Below are 26,117 nucleotides of genomic sequence, written 5' to 3'. Positions count from 1 at the left end.
TCTTCCTGCTCCTAGGGAGGAAGAGGGCTGTGGATTGTGTGAGCTCAGAAGCTAATTGGAGAGGCTGGCCACACTAACTTTAACACTAATATGGGGGATCCCTGGGAAAAGGAGGATCATCAGCCTGCCCATAGAGGGGTGAATTGGCCTGTGTGAGAAGCAGAGCAGGTCAAAGCATCTGTGCCAATCAACACTGGAATCAGACCAGTGAGAGACTACTGCGTTCTCAGTCTGGGAGACATAAGGAAGAGGAGGAGGAAGAGGAGAAAGGGGAGGAGGAAGAAGAGGAAGAAAGGGAACAGGAAGAAGAGGAAGAAAGAGAGGAAGAAGAGGAAAGGAGGAAGAGGAGAAAAAAGAAGAGGGAGAAGAGGAGGAAAGAGGGGAAGAGGAGGAAGGAAGGAGGAGGAGGAAAAGAAGAGGAAGAAGAAAAGGAGAAGGAAAAAGAGAAAGGGGAGAAGGAGGAAGAGGAAGAAAGGGAAGAGGAAGAAGATAAACAAAGAGATGAAGAGAAGGAAGGGAAGAGAAGGAGGAAAAAGAAAAAGAGGAAGAAAAGGAGAAGGAGAAAAAAGAGAAAGGGAGGAGAAAGAAGAAGAAAGGGAAGAGGATGAGGAGGAGAAAGAAGAGAAAGAAGAGGAGGAGGCAAAGGAGGAAAGAAAGGAGGAGAAAGAAGATGGAGAGAAGTAAGAGGAAAAGGAGGAGGAAGAAGAGGAAGAAGGTGAGGAGGAAAAGGAAGAAGGGGAGAAGAAGAGGATAAGGGGGAGGAGGAAGAAGAGGAAAAGAGGAGGAAGGGGAGGAAGAGGAAGAGGAAGAAGAAGAGAAGGAGCAGGAGGAGGAGGAGGGAGAGAAATAGGAAAAAGAGGAGGAGGAAGAAAAAGAAGAAGTGGAAGAAGAGAAAAAGAAGAAGAGGCAGGGGAGCAGGAGGAGAAATATGAGTTAATGGCACTGTTTAGATATTTGCAATGTTTTAATTCATAAAAGTTGCAGGATTTTAGAGTTGGACAGAATCTCAGGAAGACAGAAAGTTGTAGTAGAAAGAACACATGGTTTCCCATAAGAGGACCTGGGTTATAATTCCAACTTCATCACTTACTTTGTATGAGGTGACCTCTCTGGGGCTCACTTTCCTCATCTGTAAGACGAGGACATTGAAGTGGATGACCTCTAAGTTCCCTTCTAGTGAGGATGTATTATTAAAATAGTCATTCTAGACTTGTAATTTCAGCTATGTGGGGAACTCCTGTTACAGGAATGCCTTCTACCAATGCAGATCTGAAAATCAAGTGTAACTTGTAGACTGAAAGTTATCTAGGGGGCACTGAGAGGTTAAATGATTAACATATTTATGGTCACACAAACAGCGCGTGTTAGAGGATTTGAACTCGGGTCTTATTGATTTGATGGTTGGCTCTCCATCCACTATGTAGCAGCCATTCAATAATGACTGTATTATTTATAGTGATGATAAGAATTCCATTTCTATAGAAATGTTAACGTGTGCAATATACTTTGCTCATAACGACTTTGTAATGTATTATCCTTCCCACTTTACAGAAGAAGAAACTGAAACTCAGAAGCATGAAATGGTGTATTAAAAATTATATTGCTAGTAAATATCAAAGCTGGAAGTTGAGTCCAGGTCTTCTGGACCCAGGTCCACCTCCAGCATTCATTCCACTGCACCAAAGGTTTCAAAAGGTGTCTGCCAGTGTGGGCCACCTCAGTGCCTCTCGATCCAGATTAAAACGCAATTGGGAAATAGTTAACAATAAATAAAAATGCAGTAGAACATAGATAATGTTAATATGTGGTTTTCTAAGTCAACATGTATGGTTTAGTGGCCTTTCATTTCTATCTGAGTCTGATACTAACTGCACTGCACCATGGTATCTCAAGGTCATTTAGTCAGCCTCCTACACAATCACTTGAAAGTGAATTCTTTCACCATTTAGTTCCCAGGCCAGGGGCTCTGATTGTCAGCTGAGGTACAACATAGGTCTACCTGCCAAGAGCAAGTAGGTGGCACAGTGGATAGAGTACAGGCCCTGGAGTCAGAAAGACTCATCACTCTAAGTTCAAATCCAGCTTCAGACACTTACACTTACTAGCTGTGTGGCCCTGGGCAAGGCACTTACCTCTCTTTGTCTTGATTTCCTCATTTGTAAAGTGAGCTGGAGAAGGAAATGGAAAACCACTCTGGTATCTTTGCCAAGAAAATCCCAAATAGGGTCACAAAGAGTTGGACTGGACTGAATGACAGCAAACCTTCTAAAGTTGTTCTCCATTGTCATGCCTTCCAAAGCTTGAACTCTGATGAAGCAGGAAGAGAAGTTCAAAGATACAAACAACAACCTAAGCATTTTATAGGATTTTAAGGTTGGCAAAGCACTTAACATACTTTAACTTATTTGAACCTCACAGCAACTGCATGACATAGGTGCTGCTATTATCTCTTTTGTATAAGACGAAGAAACAGACACGGAGAGTTTAAATGACAGCAGGCTAGTTTTGAAAGTAGTATGTAGAATTTATTACATGGGGAGTTTCAAAAATCTTAGTGAAAGTCTTAAGCTTTTAAAACTTAAAAGTGTCCCAAAAGTCTTAGTACATGGTTTAAGCTTTTAAAGTCTAAAGGTGTTTCATGTTTTTTAAAGCTTAAATCCTGCACTAAGGACTTTTGGGACACCCTGTATATAGTACTTTTAAAAGTTTGGTTGTTGTTTTTTTAAAGCACGGTGTGTGAAATGGTAATTCCCAATTTCACATAGAATCTTGTTTGGGGATTCTATGTGTATGAAAATTCTCTTTAGGGGCTTTCAGAATAAGTTTTCTTCCCCACAAATATATAGCATTTTTATTTATGAATTTATTTTAGTCTGTTTACAAAGTCAGCATCACTCATTAACTTAAAGCATAGCTCAATACATTGGGACTTGTTTCTTGAAGCCACAAAATTAAATAGGATAATGAAATTTCCAAAGAAATTGTTATCTTTCCACTGAAAAGAGTTTGCAATTAATTTGAACTTGAGTTTTTTTTAATATTTTTTTGATTTACATCATGGTAGCCACTATCTCACCCGATTCTCAATACTCTCTGATTTCTCGCTAGCATTTTTCTGTCTCTTTGACATGTACACATGACATTTTCATAATGATTTGCACAGAGATGCAGAGTAAGTTTTTTTAAAAGAGAAAAAAAACAAAATAGACACATAAGTAGTTGCAGTAGTAGTCCAACATTTAGTATCTTTTATAACCACCAGTTTTCAGGCCGAGCTGAGAGCAACAGGTGACTAGAGAGGAATCGGGGAAAGCAAAGTCAAGCCAAAGTGAGCGGAGAACAGGGCAAAGAAAACTCTTTGTTCTTCTATTCTATTACTTTCTTCACAAAACCCAGCTGTGGAGGCTGGGTGTAGAGAGCCACAGTGTAGGCTGCGGAATTTAAATTCTTTTCATCTCTTCATTAAGCATCCCATGTGATATGCCTGGCATTGTTTCAGGTTCCTGCTGTTCAGCTAGAGTCGTTAGAGGACGGGTTTCTGGAGAGACCTGGCTCACTCAGCTTCAATGAGAGGGACCATCTGGAGCTTTCCTGCATTCTACTGAACCAGGTAAATGCCTGACAGGAGGCAACTTTCCCCAGTTTAATAGTCATTCTATTCCCTGGGTTATTATCAGCAAGTAATAAACACATTTACTAGACTGATTTCTCAAAATGCAGCAAAAAAAAAAATGAAAAAAAAACTTAAACAAAAATGCAGATGTGTGTTTATGGGTATGTGTACACACACACACACACACACACACACACACACACACACACTGCCTTTTCCTCTTCAATCTAGTTCTCTTTCCTTCTGGAAGAGCATTTGTTTTTCTATAAACAATTTCCACATTTTTAACTGACATGCTGAATTTCAGTTTTTCCAGTTTCTATTCTAATTTGTTCTACCCTAGTGTCTTCTTACTGGTTCTCAGACAACTGGCCTCTGATAGAGACACATTCCCTCATTCTTCTTCCCTTTTTCCATTCCTCTATTCCTTGGCCTCTTTCCATTATCTGATTAATTTTCCACCTGAAAAACTGTTTTTTTTCTCTTTGACAGCTTGTACCCATTCATAGTACATTCCTCCCTATTCATAGTCTCTACAGTTTGGTTCATCTGCTATTGCTTCCATATAAAAGAAAGAAAAGAAAAATTTCTGATATTTTTCTGGCCCCAGGTAAAGTAAAACTATCTAATTCTATCTACTATCTGATTAAGTGGTAAACTACTTGAAGGCAGGGACTATGTCTTATAGACTTATTTATTTTGTATGCATTTATAAAGTATAATTATAATGTATTTATATAGGATATATAATTTATAATGCATTTATAATATGTTATTCTTCTGGCTCCAGATAGAATAAAACTATTGCATTCCATCTACTATCTGATTAGATTATAAGTTACTTGAAAGTAAGGGCTGTATTTTATAAACAAACTTGTTTATTCTGTATGCATTTATAATATATAAATTTATAAATAAACTTATTCTGCATGCATTTATTATTTGTCCCTTCTATGATCCCCTCAATTGAACAATAGTAATGAAAAGAAAACGTTTATCATAAACATACAAAGTATAGCAAAGAAAATTCCTGTATTAGTCATGCCCAAAAGTGTATATCTCTGCATGTTACATTTATCACCTCTCTGAAAGGAGTGAGTGGTGTGATTCATCTTCAGCCCAGTGTATTGATCAGAGTCCTGGTCTTCAAAAATTGTTTTCCTCCGTAATATTGTCCCTGCATACGTTGTTTTCCTATTATTGCCTTCTCACTCTGCATCAGCTTACAAAGACTTTTGCACTTTCCTCTGAAATTGTCCATTTTGTCATTTCTTTTGGCACAATATTCATTATGTTTATGTACCATAATTTATTTAGCCAGGCCCTAATAAGAGGACATCCCTTTAGTTTCCAATTTTGGATTATTATTATTATTAAAAGAGCTACAATAAATATTTTTGTACATACAGGTTTTTTGAGGAAAACCTTGTAACATTGATAGCTCTCTGTCTTTGAAGTTTGGATGAGTATTTGTCAGGGATGCCAGAAAGGGTGTTAGCCCATTAGTCAGGGAGTTGGATGGCTTCACTACAAAGATCCTTTCATTCTCTAGGATGCTATGATTCCAAGAATGACATTCTCGGCATTATGGAAATTCCGTTGCATGTAAGAGTTCATGAGATACGCGTCTTGACACGTTAAGAAGTTTATTGAGGGCAGGAACTAATGCTATTAAGAGTAAAGTGAAAACTAAAAACTCTCTCTACTGCTTCTACTTCCTGTGGCTCAGTTCATCTACCCCAACTCCTTTCCTTGTGTTATGTTCATAACATGCTTTTGTTGGGCTAGAACGAACATGTTCATTTGACTTTTAATATGAAAGAAGACTCAGCAAACCAAGTCTTGAAAATCTATGTAATGTCTATAAAAAGTATCGTCTACAAAAGTTATTCGCTTTGCTTCTCTTTGTGGGTACTTTTTTTACCTTGAGACATTTACATCTTTCATTGGCCTGGAAGTTTGCTGTAGGTGAAGATGAAGAGACTGTACATTTGTTTATTGGCTCTATAATTAGCAAGTGCTTATTAAGCACTGTTCCCTGCCTCTTTCTACTCTACGTGGTAACATGAAATGATCTCGCCAGCTGCCAGAGTGATAGTAAGACCTGGGAAGTGTTTGCCATTCCAGGAGCAAGCAAAATGCTTTATAAGGCTAATGGAAATATTGACAGGAGTAGAATGAAGTGTTTTGTAGACATCCTCATTGCCATAGTCAATAACTTTTTCTCAATTTTCTTCATCATTTACTTTTCGGCAGTATTTGACACTGGTCCCTCCTTTGCTTTTTTTCTATGACTCCACTTTCCCTGTTATCCTCTTACCTCTCTGATTCCACTGATGACTATGCTTATTCATTCAACCTCCTAAAATATAAACATTAAATTAAGATACGGTCCTCAGTCCAATTCTCTTTTTTGCTATTCATTCCCATGGCTTTAAGTATTACTTTTATGTCCATTACTTCCAAAACTGTGTTTCTAGCCATGACCACTCTCCCAGGCTTCATCTTGTGTTTTTAGCTGATTTCCATTTGTATGTATTACTGTCAGCTACAATCCAACTTATCTAAAATAAAATTTAATTTCCACCCCATCAAATATCTTCTGCTACTGAATTATATAATTCCCTTTAATGAAAACACCACACTCTTAAACATTCAAGATCATACCTTTGAATATTCTTTTTCCCTTTACTCATATTCAATGCCATTAATTTGTGTCAATTCCTCCCTCAAAATGCCTGTTGCAATTAATGGAATAGATCGCAGACATAGAAGCTAAGCTACACAATAGTCTAGTGTTTTATAAACCCCAAAACACAAACCATAGGAAGAAGGACCCTTGAATCAACAAGACTCAAAAAACTGGAAAGCAATTTGGTGTAAAATAGTTTTAAACTAGCTTCTTCCGTACGTACTAAAATAAATTCCAAACAGACAAATGATTTAATTGAAAAACCATCTTTTTTTTTAAAAAAAAAAAGAGGTGAATGAAAGGTCACAGCTTTCAAAGCAATGAATAGATGAAGAATTTAAAAGCCAATAGAGAATAAGAAGTATGATAAAAGACAAAATCTACAATCTTGGTTGTATAAAATTAAAACTTTTACACAAGTAAAAGAAATGTAGACAGAATGAAAAAACACGTGAATTTGCAAAAATCTTAGCATTAAATATATATGATAAAAGTGTAATGTCCAAAATTATAAGGAATTGACACAAATCCCTGAGATTAGAAGACTTTCTCCAATAAATTAGCAGTCAACATATATGAACAAATGGTTTGCAAAAAAGCATTCAATCTAAAAATAATCACCTGAAAAAACTGTTCAACTGTTCAGTCATCAGAGAAACCCAAATTCAAAATTCTGAGGTGTTCCTTTACACTTGACATAAAACTACAAAGATGAGAAAGTATGGGATAATTAAATGTTGCTAAATGGGCACTGTGAGAAGATAGACATGATAATCCACTGCTTGTGGAGTTCAGAATTAGTCCAACTGTTCTGAAAAATAGGAATTATTCAACAAAAGCTACTAATTGTTCATTCCCAGCAACCCTTTTCCTTCGATGATACTCCAAGGTGATTAATGACAATGAAGAATTAATATGTACAAAAATATCCACAGAAGATTATTTGTGATAAAGAACAGCAAAATATGTGCTCAACAATAGGGTTATGGCTGAACAAACTGTGGTTCATTGATGTAATGGAGATGGGTGTGCTAGACAGATTACTGGATTTGCAGTCAGAAAACTTTGGTTCAAAAACTGGTTTGTTAGTACCTATATGGTTGCACAATTCCCTTAATTTCTTTTGCTATGAGTTTCCCCAAATATAAAATGAGGAAGTTGGACTAGATGATCCCTGAGGCTACTTCCATTGATTAACCCATGATTACTAAATTATAAGTGGTGATGACATGAAGAATTCAGAGAAACATTAGAAGATTTGATTGAAATGAAGCAGGGTGAAAAAAACAGAACTAGAAAAATGATATCCACAATATGAATAAAGGCAACATTAAAAGGCAATAAAATGTTAAGTCAAACACCATGGACAATGTTGGCATCATACTACTTTGAAAGCAAAGCACACATCCTTTCTTTATATCAACAATTGGTAAAATACAAAAGTAGTATGTACGCTGTCAAAGGGGGCAGCCAGGTGGCACGATGGATAGAGTGCTAGGCCTGGAGTCAGGAAGTTCCTGAGTTCAAATCCAGCTTCAGACACTTCCTAGCTGTGTGACCCTGGGCAAGTCAGTTAATCCTGTTTGCCTTAGTTTCCTCATCTATAAAATGAACTGGAGAAGGAAATGGCAAACCACTCCAGGATCTTTGCCAATAAAACTCCAAAAGGTTCACAAACTGTCAGACACAACTGAAACTACTCAACAACAACAATTTACATTGTGTGTTGTCACTAGATTTTTCTATTTTATTTTACAAAAAAATCCATAATTTCATCAGAATGGGTATCTCCAAGCCTTAACAAATGACCTTCATGATCTTCATGGCCAAAACAATTTGCTACCTGGTAACCAAACTTATAGTGATGAATTTTTTAAACTAAATTTGTCTGGTCCTCAGAAGACCCTTTAGGTGAAGTCATACTTCTGTGAATACCTCATCCTAATCTGCAGGGGACTCTTGCTTCCTCCTAGCTATGCCAGTGGAGTGCAAGCCCTGATGGGTCATGATAAACTAGAAAGGCTTTGAGTGCTGGCCAGTCACCAGAATAATCTTCTTCAGACACCACAACCTTCATATCATTCATCTGCTCACAAGCTTTTAATGGATTCCCATTGCCTACAGGACAAAACCTGGACTCAGCCTGATATTCAAGGTCCTACACAGTTGCCCCTAGCCCATATTTTTGTCAAGGGACTGAAACACATCAAGACCATGTATGGTTCTATTTAGATGCTGACATTAATAGAATGGAGGTAAAAGTACAGTCCCAAGGACTGTTTGGAAAGACTGGGAATAGATAGTAAAGGTTGAGCATGCTTAATTCTTACTGCCCTCTTGAGTTTCTTCCACTATATCCTTCTGCCTCAATGCTATCAATGGAGGCTTCTAAATATATCCCTAACCCCATACAAATAAAGTCAGATCTAAATAATTGGAAAGCCATCAGTGGTTAGGCCTAGCTAATATAATAAAAAATGACAATTCTACCTAAATTAATTTACTTATTTAGTGCCCTACCAATCAAACTACCTTAAATTATTTTATAGAGCTAGAAAAAATAATATCAAAATTCATCTGGAAGAAAAAAAGTTCCAGAATATGAAAGGAATTAATGAAAAGAAATGCTAGGGAAGGCGGCCTACCTATACCTGATCTTAAATTGTATTACAAAGCAGCAATCATCAAAACTACGTGGTACAGGCTAAGAAATAGAGGAGTAGATCAGTGCAATAGCTTAGGTACGCAAGACACAGTAGTCAATGATTATAGTTATCTATCGTTTGATAAACCCAAAGACCCCAGCTTCTGGGATAAGAACTCATTTGACAAAAACTGCTGGGAAAACTAGAAGATACTATGGCACAAACTGGACATAGACTAACATCTGACACCATATACCAAAATAAAGTCCAAATAGGTACACAATTTAGGCATAAAGGCTAAGACTATAAACAAATTAGGGGAGCAAGGAATTGTTTATCTGTCAGATTTATGGAGAATGGAGGAATTTATGACCAAACAAGAGATAGAGAATATTATGAAATCCAAAATGGATAATTTTGGTTACATTAAATTGAAGATTTTTCCCACCAACAAAGCCAATGCAACCAAGATTAGGAGGGAAGTAGAAAACTAGGAAAGAATTTTTTAACTAGTGTCTCCAATAAAGGCCTCATTTCTAAAATATATAGAGAACTGAGTCAAATTTACAATAATACAAGTCATTCCCCAATTGATAAATGGTCCAAGGATATGAACAGGCAGTTTTCAGAGGAAGAAATTAAAGCTATCTATGGTCATATGAAAAAAATGCTCTAAATCACTATTGATTAGAGAGATGCAAATCAAGACAACACTCAGGTACCACATCACACCTATGAGATTGGCTAACATGACAAAACAGGAAAATGATAGATGTTGGAGAAGATGTGAGGAAGTTGAAACACTAATTAATTGTTGGTGGAGCTGTGAGCTGATCCAACCATTCTGGAGAGCAATTTGGAATAATGCCCAATGGGCTATAAAAATGTGCATACCCGGGGGGTGGAGCCAGATGGAGGCTGAAAAGCAGGGACTTGCCTAGGGCTCTCCCCCAGGACCCTCCAAACACCAATAAAAAAATGGCTCTGAACAAATTCTAGAAAAGCAGAACCCATGGAAAAAGCAGAGAGAAGCAGGGCTCCAGCTCAGGACAGTCTGGATGGTCTCTGGGTAGGGTCTATCACCCAGAACTGGGAGCGGAGCAGAGCGGAGCCCAGCATGAGCTGCATGGACCAACCAGCTTGGGAGCTGGGCAGAACAAGACCTAGTGCCCTGAATCAGTGAGCTGTGGCAGTTACCAGACTTCTCAACCCACAAACACCAAAGAAAACAGAGAAGGTTAGTGGGAAAAACTACAGGGACAGAGTGAAAAGAGTTTATGGTCTGGCCACCACCCCGGGGGAAGCGGAAGTGGTGCAGCTCTGAGGAACTACAGCTGCAGTTACTTCTGGCCCCAGGCCCACCTGGTGGGAGGAATTAAGTGGCTGATCAGAGCGGGAGTGCAGAGCCTGCTTAGATCTGAGTCTGGTCCTGGTTGGCAGTTCTTGGGGGAGGAGTAGCACTGGTGTGGCAGAGCTTGCTGTGTAGAAATAGCTCTGAAAACAACAGCACATCCCCTCAAGCTTGGAACAAAGTACTCTCTACTCTATAAGCAGTCATACCCCGAGGAAAAACTTAATGGTCAAGTAGTTGACTGGGAACATGGCCAGGCAGCGAAAACGGACTCAGATTCAGACTCAGGCTTTGGAATCTTTCTTTGGTGACAAAGAAGACCAAAACATACAGCCAGAAGAAGTCAACAAACACAAAGAGCCTACATCAAAAGCCTCATCAAAACATTGGTCTCAGGCCCTGGAAGAGCTCAAAAAGGATTTGGAAAAGCAAGTTAGAGAATAGAGGAAAAATTGGGAAGAGAAATGAGAGTGATGCGAGAAAACTACAAAAAACAAGTCAATGACTTGCTAAAGGAGGCCCCAAAAATGCTGAAGAAAATAACACCTTAAAAAATAGACTAAGTCAAATGGCAAAAGAGCTCCAAAAAGCCAATGAGGAGAAGAATGCCTTGAAAAGCAGAATTAGCCAAATGGAAAAGGAGGTCCAAAAGACCACTGAAGAAAATACTACCTTCAAAATTAGATTGGAGCAAGTAGAAGCCAGTAACTTTATGAGAAATCAAGATATTATAAAACAGAACCAAAGGAATGAAAAAATGGAAGACAATGTCAAATATCTCATTGGAAAAACCACTGACCTGGAAAATAGATCTAGGAGAGATAATTTTAAAATTATTGGACTACCTGAAAGCCATGATCAAAACAAGACCCTAGATATCATCTTTCAAGAAATTATCAAGGAGAACTGCCTGGATATTCTAGGGCGAGAAGGTAAAATAGAAATTGAAAGAATCCACTGATCACCTTCTGAAAAAATATCCCAGAAAGAAAGCTCCTAGGAATATTGTGGCCAAATTCCAGAGCTCCCAGATCAAGGAGAAAATACTGCAAGCAGCCAGAAAGAAACAATTTGAGTATTGTGGAAACACAATCGGGATAACACAAGATCTAGCAGCTTCTACATTAAGGGATTGAAGAGTTTGGAATACAATATTCTGGAGGTCAATGGAGCTAGGATTAAAACCAAGAATCACCTACCCAGCAAAACTGAATATCATGCTCCAAGGCAAAATACGGATTTTCAACAAAAGAGAGGCCTTTCAAACTTTCTCATTGAAAAGACCAGAGCTGAATAGAAAATTTGACTGTCAAACACAAGAATCAAGAGAAGCATGAAAAAGTAAACAAGAAAGAGAAATCATAAGGGACTTACTAAAGTTGAACTGTTTAGTTCACATTCCTACATGGAAAGATGATGTGTATAATTCACGAAACCTCAGTATTAGGGTAGCTGAAGGGAATATACATATAAATGTATATGTGTGCATATATATATATATATATATATATATATATATATATATATATATATGAAGGGATGATATCTAAAAAAATCAAATTAAGGGATGAGAGAGGAATATGTTGAGAGAGGGAGAAAGGAAGAGATAGAATGGGGTAAATTATCTCACATAAAAGTGGCAAGAAAAAGTAGTTCTGTAGGAAGGGAAGAGGGGGCAGGTGAGGGGGAATGAGTGAATCTTGCTCTCATTGTATTTGACCTGAGGAGGGAATACCATACACACTCAATTGGTTATCTTACCCCATAGGAAAGAAGGAGCAAGGAGATAAAAAATGGGGGGTGATAGAAGGGAGGGCAGATGGGGGAGGAAGTCATCAAAATCAAACACTTTCTAAAAGGGACAGGGTCAAGGGAGAAAACTGAATAAAGGTGGACAGGATAGGAAGGAGCAAAATATAGTTAGTCTTTCACAACATGAGTATTGTGGAAGGGTTTTGCATGATGATACACATGTGGCCTATGTTGAATTGCTTGCCTTCTTAGGGAGGGAGTGTGGGGAGGGAAGAGGGGAGAGAATTTAGAACTCAAAATTTTAAAAACAGATGTTCAAAAAACAAAGGTTTTGCATGCAACTAGGAAATAAGATATACAGGCAACAGGGCATAAACATCTATCTTGCCCTACAAGAAAGTAAGGGAAAAGGTGATGAGAAGGAGTGGGGTGACAGAAGGGAGGGCTGACTGGGGAATGAGGCAATCAGAATATATGCCATCTTGGAGTGGGGGGAGGGTACAAATGGGGAGAAAATTTGTAATTCAAACTCTTGTGAAAATCAATGCTGAAAACTAAAAATATTAAATAAATAAATAATAATTAAAAGAGGATATAAGCACAAATTATTTTTAAAAATGTGCATACCCTTTGACCCAGCAATATTGCTTCTAGGGCTATATCCCAAGAAGATCATGGAAATAGGAAAGGGACCCACATGCACAAAAATATTTATGGCAGCTCTTTTTGTGGTGGCCAAGAACTAGAAATTGAGAGGAGGCCCATCAATTGGGGAATGGCTGAACAAGCTGTCTTATATGAATGTAATGGAATACTATTGTGCTATAAGAAATGATGAACAGGCAGACTTCAGAGAAACCTGGAAAGACTTATATGAACTGATGTTGAGTGAAGGGAGCAGAACCAGAACATCGTACACAGTAACAGCTGCAGTGCATGATGACTGATTTTGATAATTTAGCCCTTCTCAGCAATGCAAAGACCTAAAACAATTCCAAAGGACTCATGACAGAAAATGCCATCCACATCCAGAGAAAGAACTATGGAATCAGAATGCAGAGTGAAGCAGACTATTTTCTTTTTTGTTTTGTTTTTCTTGCTCATTTTCTCCCATTAGTTATAATTTTTCTATGCAACATGACTAATGTGAAAATGTGTTTAATAGGAATATATATGTAGAGTCCATAACAGATTGCATGCCATCTTTGGGAGGGAGGGGGAAGAGAGGGGGAAAAAATTTAAAACTTATGGAAGTAAATATTGAAAATTAAAAATAAATCAATAAAAAAGAAACTACAATATGTGTGTATACATACATGCATACGCACACATATACATATACATGCTTAACCCCGGGCCACAAAGTGTCCTAAACCTTTGACAAAAATATGTGCTCACACCATACTGCATAGGGCCTTAAATGGCAGGCTAAGTTCAGATTTCAATGAAGTCAGAACACAGCTGTTACTTGTGTGAAGAGGGGGACAACGGAGCATGTATTATGTATTAAGAATGGTTGATCAGTCATGAGAAAATTAAGTTAGTTTAGGCAAGGATTGGAAGAGGTAAAGAAGCACAATTCATTGGCTCCTCTGCTTGCAGACTGTTGGTTTTAGAGTTGTGATTATTTTGTGGCTGCTGAGGCACAGTCAGCACATGCATATTCAAGGAGTAATTGATCATAATGGCCTCATCTCGGATGTTTCTCTGAATTGTATCAGCTGAGCTTGTTCACTTCTGTTCCAGGAGGAAGGTGTCTCTCCACCAGCAGCATCCTTGGATGACCCTGTATTCTATAGCCTTATGTCCCATGATTCCATCTTGCTTCAATCAGACTGTCCTCCCTTTTGCTTTAAGTAGAGAGGGCTCTTCATCGCTCCCCTGCACCATCATCTCTGCTTTGCTAAACCCTGTTTTTTAAAGGACTTATTCATATCTTATATCCTCTGTGAAGATATCTCTTGTCGTGGAAGCCTAAAGTGACAGCTCCTCCCTCTGAAGTTTTATAACCTTTACCTCTAATATTTGTTCATTTATTTGCCACCTATACTTTACCCTGCCTTTATTATTTTTATTTTTTCAACAAAAAACACTTATTGTCTTTCCCTCCTACCTTCCCTGCAACTGGGGAAAAAAAGTTGTAATAAATATACAGCCAAACAAACAAAAACTTCCGTGTTATGTTGACTGTATTGTTAGTAATAATTTTATCTATAATCTCTGAAACAAGATTCTAAGCTCTTTGAAGGCAGGGACAGTGTTATATTCATCTTCTTTTCCCTCATTCCCTAGGATGATGCCTCAGAGTTGGAAGGGACCTCAGAAACCATTTAGTATAAATCATACCTAACCAAACAACTCTTTTTAAAAAAATAACATTTCGGGGCAGCTAGGTGGTACAGTGGGCCCTGGAGTCAGATCCCTGGAGGTCCTGAGTTCAAATCCAGCCTCTGATACCTTCTAGCTGTGTGACCCTGGGCAAGTCCCTTAATCCCAACTGCCTCAAAAAAAAACCCCAACATTTCAATACAATGCAATCTAATACATATTTATTAAGAGTTTACTAAGTGCTAAGTGTTGGGGATACAAATAAGAAAAAGAAGCTTACAGTCTGATGAAAGAAGGCAATACACAAAAGAAAGCTGAAAAGGGAAGGGATGTCCTCTGAGACTAGAGAGAGTTGAACCCAAGCAAAACAACTGGCAGGAAATCTGATTGGCTGGAAATTCTGAGCCCTCTATGAAAGGAAGATTTGGGAGGAGTTTTTTGCTCCTTCAGACCTCCAATCAGAGGGGCAGAGGCAACTAAGGGCATAGAGGAGGCCTTGAGTACCAAAGCTGAAGTAATCTCTAAGATGATGGGTGATGAGTTTATCCTGGGGGAATATAAACCAAGCAGAGCAGCTAATGGAAAATGAAGAGTGGGCTAGAAACATTGCTAAGAGATCACCCAGGTTCCTGTTGAAAATCTCTAGTAAGGGAGAAACCTGGGAGAACCCACTACCTCTTAAGGGAGTTCATTTCACTTGTAGACATCTCTAATTATTCTAAGGAGACTTTTTTCCTTAAACAAACCTGAAAATGGCCCATTTGTAATTTTCCCCCATTCATCCTCCTTCTGCTTGGCCTCCAAAGACAGAACAAGTCTTTTTCTATATGACAGCCATCTTTTAGTTTTCTCTAGGCTAAATATACTTAGTTCCTTCAATATACCATACCATACCATTACCTCAATCTATCATACATATTGCTAGATATCCTTCTGGTGTGTCACACTCCTAATTTAATTCAGGTCCAGCAAAAGCTTCTGGATCTTTTGCTGAGGAATTATGAAAAACCAGAAAGCATCCCCACATACTGTACTCAGATGAGATAATGTATGTAAAGTACTTTGCAAATCTCCAAGTACTATATAAATGTCAGCTCTGATAATGATGATGATAATGATTACTTGTGAAGTTGATTATTTGAACCCAAGTGTAGAATGTATTTTATTCCTATCAAGTTCTATCTTATTCAATTTGGCCCATTATTCTATTCTCTCAAGATCTTTTTTCAATCTTAAGTATGTTATTACATGTATCAAGAAGGCTTTATGCTGAAAATGAAGGAGAAGAAAAGTTCATAGACAGTAAGTTCATAGTATATTAGGGCCAGAAAGGACCTTAAAAATCATTTTGTCTGATATTCTCTTTTTATAGATCAGGATCCAAAGCCCAGAGAATAGAAACAATTTGCCCAATTTGGGTCACACAGCAAATTAGTGACAAATCTGAGGTTAAAAACCTAGCATATAATAAGTACTCAATTTATCTGAAGTGGCTAACAAAATAGAGCCGTCTGTACTGTGAGTTTCTCCACATGTGGTGGTGAAGCAGGAAAACGATTCTTAAGGACATCAGAATTCAGATTAATGCAATGAGTCTGACCAGAGGTCTGATGATGAAATCTGATTTCCTCCTCTAAGTGGGGAAGTGGTAGACTGCAGGTACAGAATGAGACCTACACTGTGTTGGTTGGTTTTGTTTAAATATATTTTGCTACATTAGATGGTTATAAGCAGCTAGGTGGTACAGTGGATAGAGTACTGGGCCTGGAGTCAGGAAGACTCATCTTCCTGAATTCAAATCTGGTCTCAGACACTTACTAGCTGTGTGACCCTGGGCAAGTCACTTAACCCAGTTTGCCTCAGTTTCCTCATCTGTAAAATGAGCTGGGGAAGGAAATGGCAAACCACTCCAGTATCTTTACCAAGAAAACCCCAAATGGAGTCACAAAGATTTACACATGACTGAAAACAATTGAACCACTGATAGTTATATTAATTTTTTTCACTTTTTTTGTAACATAATGTAATCTGGACATATGTTTTGCATGATTTCACATATACAATTGATACCACATTGCTTGTCTTCTCAATGGAAGGGAAAAGAATTGGAGGGAGAGAGAGAGAATTCAGAACTCAAACACTTTTTAAATTAGATGTCAAAAATAAATGAATAATTTAAATTTTTTTAAAATGAAGAGTTGGTTATAGTCAGAGACATGCTGGCAAATATTTAACAACAAGCTCTCCAAAAAAAAGAACACATGAGTTTAATCTACATTACTAAAATTTTCCCCATTACTATTTTAGTTTTAGACAAACAACTAAATAATAAATCAAATCTAATTTGTAGTATTTGCCAACTTTTGAGGTATTAATGCTCACAAAAATAATATAACAATTAGCTCTCCTGAAATGAGAGCACATTCCTCATTATATTGATAGCGGTGATCTACTTTGGAAGTGGAAAATAATATAAATAACATAAAAATTATTTCCAAAAGGTGAAGTAGAAAATCTGACTTTTAAACTTTTTAATTAAATGTCAAAAATCTGTTCCTCAACACAAACTATGTTGTAGTTGACTTAGTTGAATAAATAAATTAGTAAGTGTAAAAAAAAAGCTATTGAAATGCTTATAACCAGAAAAATAATACCCCATAGTCATATGATATTTTGAAGTTTTCCGAGTGTACTCAGACCTATCTTCGTATTTCATTGAGGTATTTGAATCAATCATACAATGTTTGAACTGGAAAAGACCTTTGAGATCACTTGAGAAGATTGAACTATTAAATTCTGGCACTCTACGAGAGTTCAGTCTGTTCATTTTACAGATGAAGAAGCAGAGTCAAAGAAGCTATGGCTCACCCAAGGTCACTCAAATAGTTAGTGGTGGTTCTTGGAGTCAGAATTAAGTTCCTCGATTTCCAGGTGATCGATCATTGTTCCCTCTATCTCATTCTGCCTCATTGGATTGTCTCTCCCTAGTTGTAGTTTCAGTGATTCTGATGGCCACTTTAGGGGAAATCTGAAAATGGCACATGAAATAGACCACCAGAAACGTTCTCTTAAGACAGCAACAAAACTATTTGCTACAGTGATAGAAATTATAAGACAGTCCTTATTTTCAACCTTATGGATTTTCTTTTGTCCATCTTTCTTTCCTGATTTCTCATATGAAAAGAAATTTTTTAAAAAACAATCAAAAGTAGTCCTGGGTCAGTTTTATAACATATCCATCACTAAAACTGGAAACTTGAGTGGTAGGAAAGTCATATTGTGTTGAAAGATGTTTGTGTAATGTGAAAACCAGGGCACAGTATGGTATGATACATGGTGGATGAGACTTGGAGTCAGGATAACTTAGGTTTAAATCCTATCTTTGACACATACTGGCTGGGAGACCCTGGTCAAGTCACTTAATCATTCAGTGCCCCAGTGTGTTGGTAAGCAAAATGGGCTCCTTAGCACTTAGTTCAACCAAGTGCCCTTGAATAGTTTGGTTTTTGTTCCCTTTGAGTAATTCAGTGTATTTCATTGAGCCTTACTAGGTGCTAAGCCCCAGGCCCAAACCCCTATTAAGTGTAAAACCTTAGTGGGTGTGGATTGGCAACTAAGGTGGGGCCCAAGGTGGGGCTAACTCCAGGGAGGGCCTAGTTTACATGTCTGGGACAGCAGAGGCTTTTAGACCACATGGGTTTAAGTTGCCTCTTTGTGACAATTCTAGGTCATGTGGGTAAGTCGCATGTGTGACTCATCCCTGACGCTGAAAAAGATACAAAACCAGGGCTTGGCCTCCTCTTCCTTGGAGCTCTTTCCCGCAGCAGTGGTGGCGCGCATGACTCTGGGCCAGCCCTTGTTCTGAGCTCCCGGGCTGAACCTAGATGTTGGTAACTATGAATCTGTATTTGGTCTGTCTGTTGATGTTTGTAATTTGTTTGTATGTTGCTCTGAAGTTCAGCGTGCTGGCCTTCTCCCCTGAACTAAGTGACTGATATTTGTATGCTGAATTAAAGTAAGCTTGTCAACCCCTTCACCTTGCTTTCCTTAGTTAAGCAGATCAAAAGAACCTGTGCTGTTGTCAGCTTTCTGGGTGCTGGCTGTGGGTGGATCTTACACCCCCACAGAAGCTGCTAGCCAGATTGTTGAAACACCCAGTCAACTCTCTGGTGCTATATCAGGGCAACCATTCATCAATATTGTCAGGGGAAGTCTCTGCAGTGAGATTTCTCTACACTATTACTACACTGTACTCATGGCTCAGAATCAAAAAGAAAACAAAATCAAACCCTATAGTTATCTAGTTGTGCTGTTTATGAAGGGAAAACAAAAATTAAAGCATATTTCATGTGTTTTCTTGCTGTGTTGTGGGTAAATTATGAATCTTTCTCTACTAACTCCTGAATTACCACTCCCTTCAGAGTAACATGTAACTAGTCTTTTACGTAATGCATCACATACATTACTTAAAATAAAAATCTCAAAGCAGATGTTGGATGTTCCTATAGCAAGAATTGTAAAGAACGCCACATCCAATGTCCAAGGGGTCATAGGGTCATCAGTTTAAAACTGAAAGAAACCTCTTAGGAACCATCTTGTTATTCAGTTGTTTTCAGTCACATCTGACTCTTTCTGACCCCATTTGGGGTTTTCTTGACAAAAATACTGGAGGGGTTTGCCATTTCCTTTTCCAGATGAGGAAACTGAGGCAAACAGGGTTAAGTGACTTGCCCAGGGTCACACAGTCAGTCTGAAGCCAGATTTGAGCTCGAGTGTTCTTGAGTCCAGGCCCAGCACTCTATCTACTTCACTACCTAGCTGCCCTAGGCTCCATTCTAGTCAAACCTTACCATTTAGCAGATGAGGCATACAGGTCTAGAAAGGTCACACAGAGAGCAAGTACTTAGTAAGCCCATATTCAAACATAGGTCCTCTTACTCTAAATCCAGCATGCTCTCCAGGCTGCCTTCAGCACCCTCTACTTTAGCATGAACATGCTGAGTAGAATTTATAAAGAATCTGGTGCCGGAGTCATTTTTCTCACAGTACACGTCAGGTTGTTGTTGCTGGGGGGGTTGTTTGTTTGTTTGTTGTATGTTTGTTTTGTTTTCTAAGTAATCACTGGCCATTTGGTGAGTGTTCCAGAAGCTCAGATGCTCTCACGAGTTTGGATACAGTAGTGATTCAGAAGGGAAGGACACCATCTAAAACACTGCCTCCTCTCTCCAGAGAACCTGGGTTTCCCCTCTGAAAACTCCAGTGACCTTGCCTCTGCTCATAGCTTATAAGATCAGAAGGAGGCACAGCTCCAGGCCTCCAGCTGTACAGCTATCCTGACTTCTGGAGGAAATTATTATGAAACATTTATTCAGGGCTTTTGGCTTCTGGAGGTGATTTACAATCATTAATTGCTTGCTCTTCACAATGGCCCTGTGAGGAAATTCAAAAAAAGCAAAGAGATTTGCAGATGGATTATGCCGTTAAAGTGATTTTTTTCACCCCTCTCCTCCTCCTCCCTCCCCCCAACCCCTCCCTGGAAAGAAGCAATTCGCTAAAAATAAAGCTAAATCTTCCTTTGAAGTGTCTGGTTGAGAAATAGAGAAATAGTTCAGAAGGAATCTTTATTTTCTCAGAGAATTTCAGATGCTGCAACACCTCCCTCCTCTTTAAATGACTTTCCAGATTGGGGATTTGTTTTGTTCTCTTCCACCTGCTTTGCCTCAGACCTTTTAAAAATAAAAAAAGAGTAAAAGCTACTTGAAGATAAATAAGGATCTATCTCTAGGAAACTGGTTTCCAACATCTTTTTGTTGGATGGGATCAGCCTGTGAAACTATAATTTTTCTTTGATACCTAAACATGACTCCACTTACCCTGTACATACATCCAAAATATACAAGCTGCTTTGCAGCTGGAAGAAAAAGAGAGATGGCTGAGGATGAGTGCTTTAAGTAACACTTTTTTATCTCATTCTTTTCTATCTCATTCTATCTCTTTCTTTTGGAAAGTACTCATTGCAGGCAGGAACAATTTAGCCCTTCTAGCTCAGTTAGTCAGAAGCCAGTAATACCTGGATCTTGGTTTGGTTTTGTTTTTTTCTAACACATAGCAATTGAAAGTCACACCTCTGTGCAGCTAGTCTGTTTAGTTCAGTGCGACATTTTGGGGACACGGATGAGCTGCAGCACATACACAGAACTGTGACCTGGATGGGAAGCAGAGTCAAAACTCTGTCCTTTGAGGACCTGTGAAGGGTCTTAGTATAGGGAATGTTATGATATTCAAGGAACTGTCACATGAAGGAAGGGCCAGACTTGTTTTTCCCATTTCCAAAGGCCCCCTCTCAGTGGGTAGGTGTGGCAAAAACACAGATTTTGACTCTGGTTTTGGGAGAACTTCCCCACAATGAGAGCTATCCAAAAGGGGAATGAATGGCTTGCTTCATAAGGTAATAAGTTCCTTGTCACTGAAGGTCTTTCAGCAAAGACTGAGTGTTCACAATGTAGAACATCGAGACAATTTCTGTTCAGGCAGGGGTTAGGCTATACACCCCACCTGGTCCCTTCAAACTGAGAGTCTATGACTTTAGCACAGTTCCAGGCACATAGTAAGTACTTAAGAAATGCTTGTTGACTGATTAATACTCATAGAACTGTGATGTTTAAAAAGTTCGAGGGACATAATTTCCGGGTAACTAATCATTTTATTAATAATGCTATCATTTTATTAATGAAAGCATCAGTGATACTCTCAAATGCCAAAGACCAATCATGGTGGTGGGCTCACAGCCTAGGGTAGCAATCAACTCTGACTGGTAAACAATTAATGAGAGAAAATGAATATTACAACAAGAAGTGGATCTATTCTAATGAGGGGAGCAGGAAAATGTAACTTTGATTATGTCATTTACTTCTAAATTGCCCAGCCTTCTAATCAAAGAATTTATCCCCACCCAAACCTGTGCAGAGCACAATGGGCTTCCCCACCTTAGATTAAATTCCTTGTAAGGTTGGGTGAGGTCTGACCAAGATTGAGGAGAAAGTTCAACCTTCAGAGACTGAGCTTTGAAATAAGGACTTCAGAAAAAGGGGGAACTCTGGATCTCTCCAAATCATTGGTTATTAATAATCATTTCTCTCAGAACACAGGCTACCAGGCAACCATTAGAAAGGTCAAACTGTTATTTCCTCAACTATAACACCGAAACCCCCAACTTCCTTGAGAGCACAATTCAAGTACTACTCCCTGCTTGTGGCCTCTGCAGATCCACCATGTTCCATCCACAAATAATAATAATAATTTGTTGCTGTCCAGTCATTTCTGACTCTGTGTGGCCCCATTTGGGGCTTTCTTGGCAAAGATACTGGAGTGGTTTGCCATTTCCTTCACCAGCTCATTTTAAATGAGGAAATGAAGTGAATGACTTGTTCTGGGTCACACAGTTAAGTAAGTAAGTGTCTGAGGTTGGATTTGAACTCAGGTCTTCCTGATTTCAAGCTCAGCACTCTATCCACTGTGGCACCTAGCTGCCCTAACAATAATAATAATAATAATAGTTAGCATTTATATAGTGCTTTAAGGTTTGCAAAGCTTACAAAAACTTTACAAATATCTCATTTTATCCTCGCAACAAACATGGGAGGTAGGTACTATTGCTATCCTCATACTACAGATGGGGAAACTGGGGCAAACTAAGATGAAGTGACTTGCCCAGGATCATCCAGCTAGTAAATGTCTATACCAGTAAGGCAAGATTCATGATCTCAAGGATGACCATGAACATGCCTGAATGGTTTGGAATCGCAAAGTATGAAAAACTCTCTAGGTAGAAGGCAGAGGAAGTACAACATTTATTTAGAATCCAGTCCCAAGACCAATACCCCAATTCAATATAGTAGCAATTATATTCCAAAACCAGTAATCCCACCTCAGTGTAGCAACAAGGAAATTATAACACAGTATCATAGTAAGGAACCGAGTTGTTCTGCATAGCAACAATCTGCTAGCAGCTACTGTGGCTGTGTAAAACCACCAACAACCAGCACACAGAAGGCTGCTAACACAGGTTCTTTGATCTGCTTTATGAAGAAAAGTAACGTTAAGGGGTTAACAATCTCACTTTAATCCAACATACAAATATCAATCACTTAGTTCAGAAAGAAAAGTCAGCAACCTGAACTTCAGAGCAAAGAAAAACAAATTACAAACATACACAATACAAACAGACGAAATCACAATTCATAGTTATCAAAGAACCAATGGGTCTGGGTTAGCAAAGTGGGGGGGGGGGGCAGGGTGACAGTTACTATGGCTTGCCCAGAGTCCCATGCCACTCTTTCAGTGACTGAGACCCCACCAAAGGAAACATCTGGGTTTCCTTGAAGCTGGGGGCGGGGGTTGGGGGTGAGGAGGGGGGTGCTCTTAACAAGGGCTGCCCAGAGTCTCCACATCAACACTCCTCCATGAGTGAGAGCCCCAGACAGAAGGCTCTGAGCTTTTATACACTGTTTAGGGCTCAGTGGATTCACACCTAATTAGCAAAAGGGTGTGTGCCTGGAGCTTTGCACCTAGTAAGGTGTAATCAAAGACACTTAATTAATTTAGCATTGTAAAACAGTAAAAAAAAAAAAGTCCCACCTTGATTACCAATACATCCTATAACCTTCCCCCTGCTAAGGCCTTCCTGTAAACAATCACTCAGGAATCCTAACTCTCTGCTCAGCACTCTCTTCTGCAGCTCTGGGACACTGGTCTCTCAATGTCTGTTCTTCATCACCCTCTTGGTGTCTGCTGCCTCAATGTCTTCCTCTCAGTCCTGCTGCTTTCAGTTCTGTTCCTCTCCAATTCTGCGCTCTCCTTTCATACAGTCCTAGTTGGCACCTGATTGGCTAAAACTCAGGTCTCTGATTGGCTGAGTTCAGGATTGACTAAAACTCAGAGCACATACCATTGGCTCTGGTCTTAGCAACTCCCCTTAGGGTCCTGAGGACTTCACACCCCCATCAGCTTAGCACCTAATAAACAGGGGGGCCTGTTTATTAGGCCTACTTACAAATAAAGATATAATGAAACTTTCCCACCTAGGCTCATCTGAGGCCTATTGAATGGGTGGGGAAGATCTTTGATCTCATTAATACTACAATGTCAGAGGCTGGATTTGAACCCAGGTGTTTCTGACCCTATGCCCAGCAGTCTATCGATTGAGTTTCCTAGTAGCCTTCTCCTTCCAGAATCTACTTAATATGCACATCATAATTACTTATCTATTTATAGGCTGTATCCTCTTCTGAGAATGTAAGGTCCTTGAAGACAAGGACTATTTCATTTTTGTGTTTGTGTTTGATCTTCTGTAGCGCTATGCAGGTATTTAGTAAGAGTGTGTTTAAATTCATCTTTGAATTGGTTATTGGTATAGGAAGGATTATACAAGATTACCTGCCTACTGCAAGTAATTTCTCTGGGTCCCAGTTTCTTCATCTGGCATCCCAGACCCTTCACATTTTGGCTCCAGATTTTCCTTGCTCTTGTATACCACACACTCTAGTTAACATCCTAAATTTTCTCATTTCTGTGCCTTTGCTCAGAGGAATTCCACGGCTGGCACGAATGCCTTTCTTTGTGTGATCTTCCTTATCCAACGCTTGCCCATATTCCAAGATTCAATTCAAATGTGAATTTCTCCATGAAGCATTTTTATGGTTAGTCAACAGATATTTTAGAAACTGTCCCGTGCAAGGCACTATGCTCATATACAAATAAGCCACATGACCTCTGATCTCACAGAACTTACAGGATAATGAGGGTAATGAGATCACCTCCATTACACAAATTGTGTGCACGAACAGCTCTAGCCCAAGGCAGAATATGAAAATGTGGCAAAGGAGGTTCAAATGCTATTACCGTTCAGAAAGAAAAAGATTACATTTATCCAAGCTTGGAAAAGGAGGAAAACTTCATGGAGGAGGTGCAAAGTTGAGCTCAGTCAATCAATAAACATTAATTAAGCACCTACTTTGTGCCAGGCACTGTGCTAAATGCTGAGATAAAGCTAGGACACAAATGCCCACAACTAGATGTATCAAGGATAGAGCATAGGAAAAAAAGCATGTGTGCCAGGTTGAGGAAATTATATGAGAAATGATAAACAGAAAGGGAAATGTAGGTGTATTCATTGCAGTACAAGGGAGCAGAGGGAGATAATGTCAGAAAGGTAGGAGGGTCAAAATATAAAGTACCTTGGATAGAGAACTAAAGGGTCTTTTGGTGAACTAACATGGAGCCATCAGAAGTTTCTCAGTAGGAGGGTGGTACAGCAAATAGAGTTGTGGGCCTGAGGTCAGGAAGACTTGAGTTCAAATCCAGCTTCAGTCACTTACTAGCTGTGTGACCCCGAGCAAGTCATTTAACCCTGTTTGCCTCAGTTTCCTCATCTGTAAAATGAGCTGGAGAAGGAAATGGCAAACCACTACAGTATCTCTGCCAAGAAAACCCAAATGGGGTCATGAAGAGTTGGACAGGACTGAAAAACGACTGATAGACTGATAGAACTTTGTTTCCTCGTGTATCCGATGAGGGTACTAATGGCATCTACCTCCCAGGGTTGTTGTGAGGATCAGATGAGATAGTGTTAGTAAAAGTGCTTTGCAAACCTTAGAATGCTACGTATATTCATCTGTTATTATTATTGTAGGATGATTACTGTGGCAGGGGTAGGGGATGGACAAGAGAGAAGGACTCACTAGAAGACGATCATAAAAGACCAAATAGGAGGTAGCCAGTGCCTGATCTGGAGTGGTGGCAATAGAAATGGAAGAAAGGACTGCCATAAGATAAACTGATGACCCTCTAGTATAGCAGAATGAAGTGTACTGTATTTAGAGTCAGAGGAGCTAGGTTAGAATTCTGATCTTCCTATTTACTCATAGTATGACCTTGGGAAAGTCTCCTAAGTCTCTGGGTCTCAATTTAGTCAAATGTCAAAAGGGGAAATTGTACTAAATGGCTTTGAAGTTTCCCTCCCATCTGTAAACTTGTATTTTTTAAGACTCCTTTCCACACAAATTATCCCCCAACATTTGGAATATAATTCCTCCTCAACCTCACCTCTCCAAGTCCTGTTTCCTTCAAGGTTCAGCTCAGGTGTCAGTAATTTCCTTTGTGAAACCTTCCTTCATCCCGTATAACGTGAACTACTCTAGGGCAATGATTATTTTATTTAAATCTCTGAGTCCCCAGCAATGCTTGAAACAAAGTAGGTGTTCAATAAATGCATATTGATTGAATGGTTGGTTCCCCCAGTTGCTAGTTCGTGCTCTCTCTCTCTCTCTCTCTCTCTCTCTCTCTCTCTCTCTCTCCCTCTCCCCCCTCCCCCCGCTTCTCTCTCCAAACTACTTTGTTTTTATTTAACTATTTAACTATAAACCATTGGGACCTTTATATCAAAGGATTTCTCCTGATCCAATGGATCAGGTCCTAAGTATTCTTTGGAGGTTGTCATACTTCTCTGGCTATTGCCCCTACTTGATAGTGTACACAAAAGGTGTTATTGCTGGCCCTCATAGGCTTGCAACACTCCAGAAGCAGATTAAAATGTATATGGGAAACATTTAACAAAACAAATAAAAATACAATAGAATATAGATAATGTTAATATGTGATTTTCTAAGTCAACATGCATAGTTGCATAGTTTAGTGGCCCCCATTTCTATTTGAGTTTGACACTAAAGATACACACAG

The sequence above is a fragment of the Trichosurus vulpecula genome, chromosome 2 (genome assembly GCF_011100635.1).
Source record: "Trichosurus vulpecula isolate mTriVul1 chromosome 2, mTriVul1.pri, whole genome shotgun sequence".
NCBI classification, from domain to species: Eukaryota; Metazoa; Chordata; class Mammalia; order Diprotodontia; family Phalangeridae; genus Trichosurus; species Trichosurus vulpecula.
The sequence above is the reverse complement of the archived record's forward strand: the minus strand, read 5'-3'. Positions refer to the sequence as shown.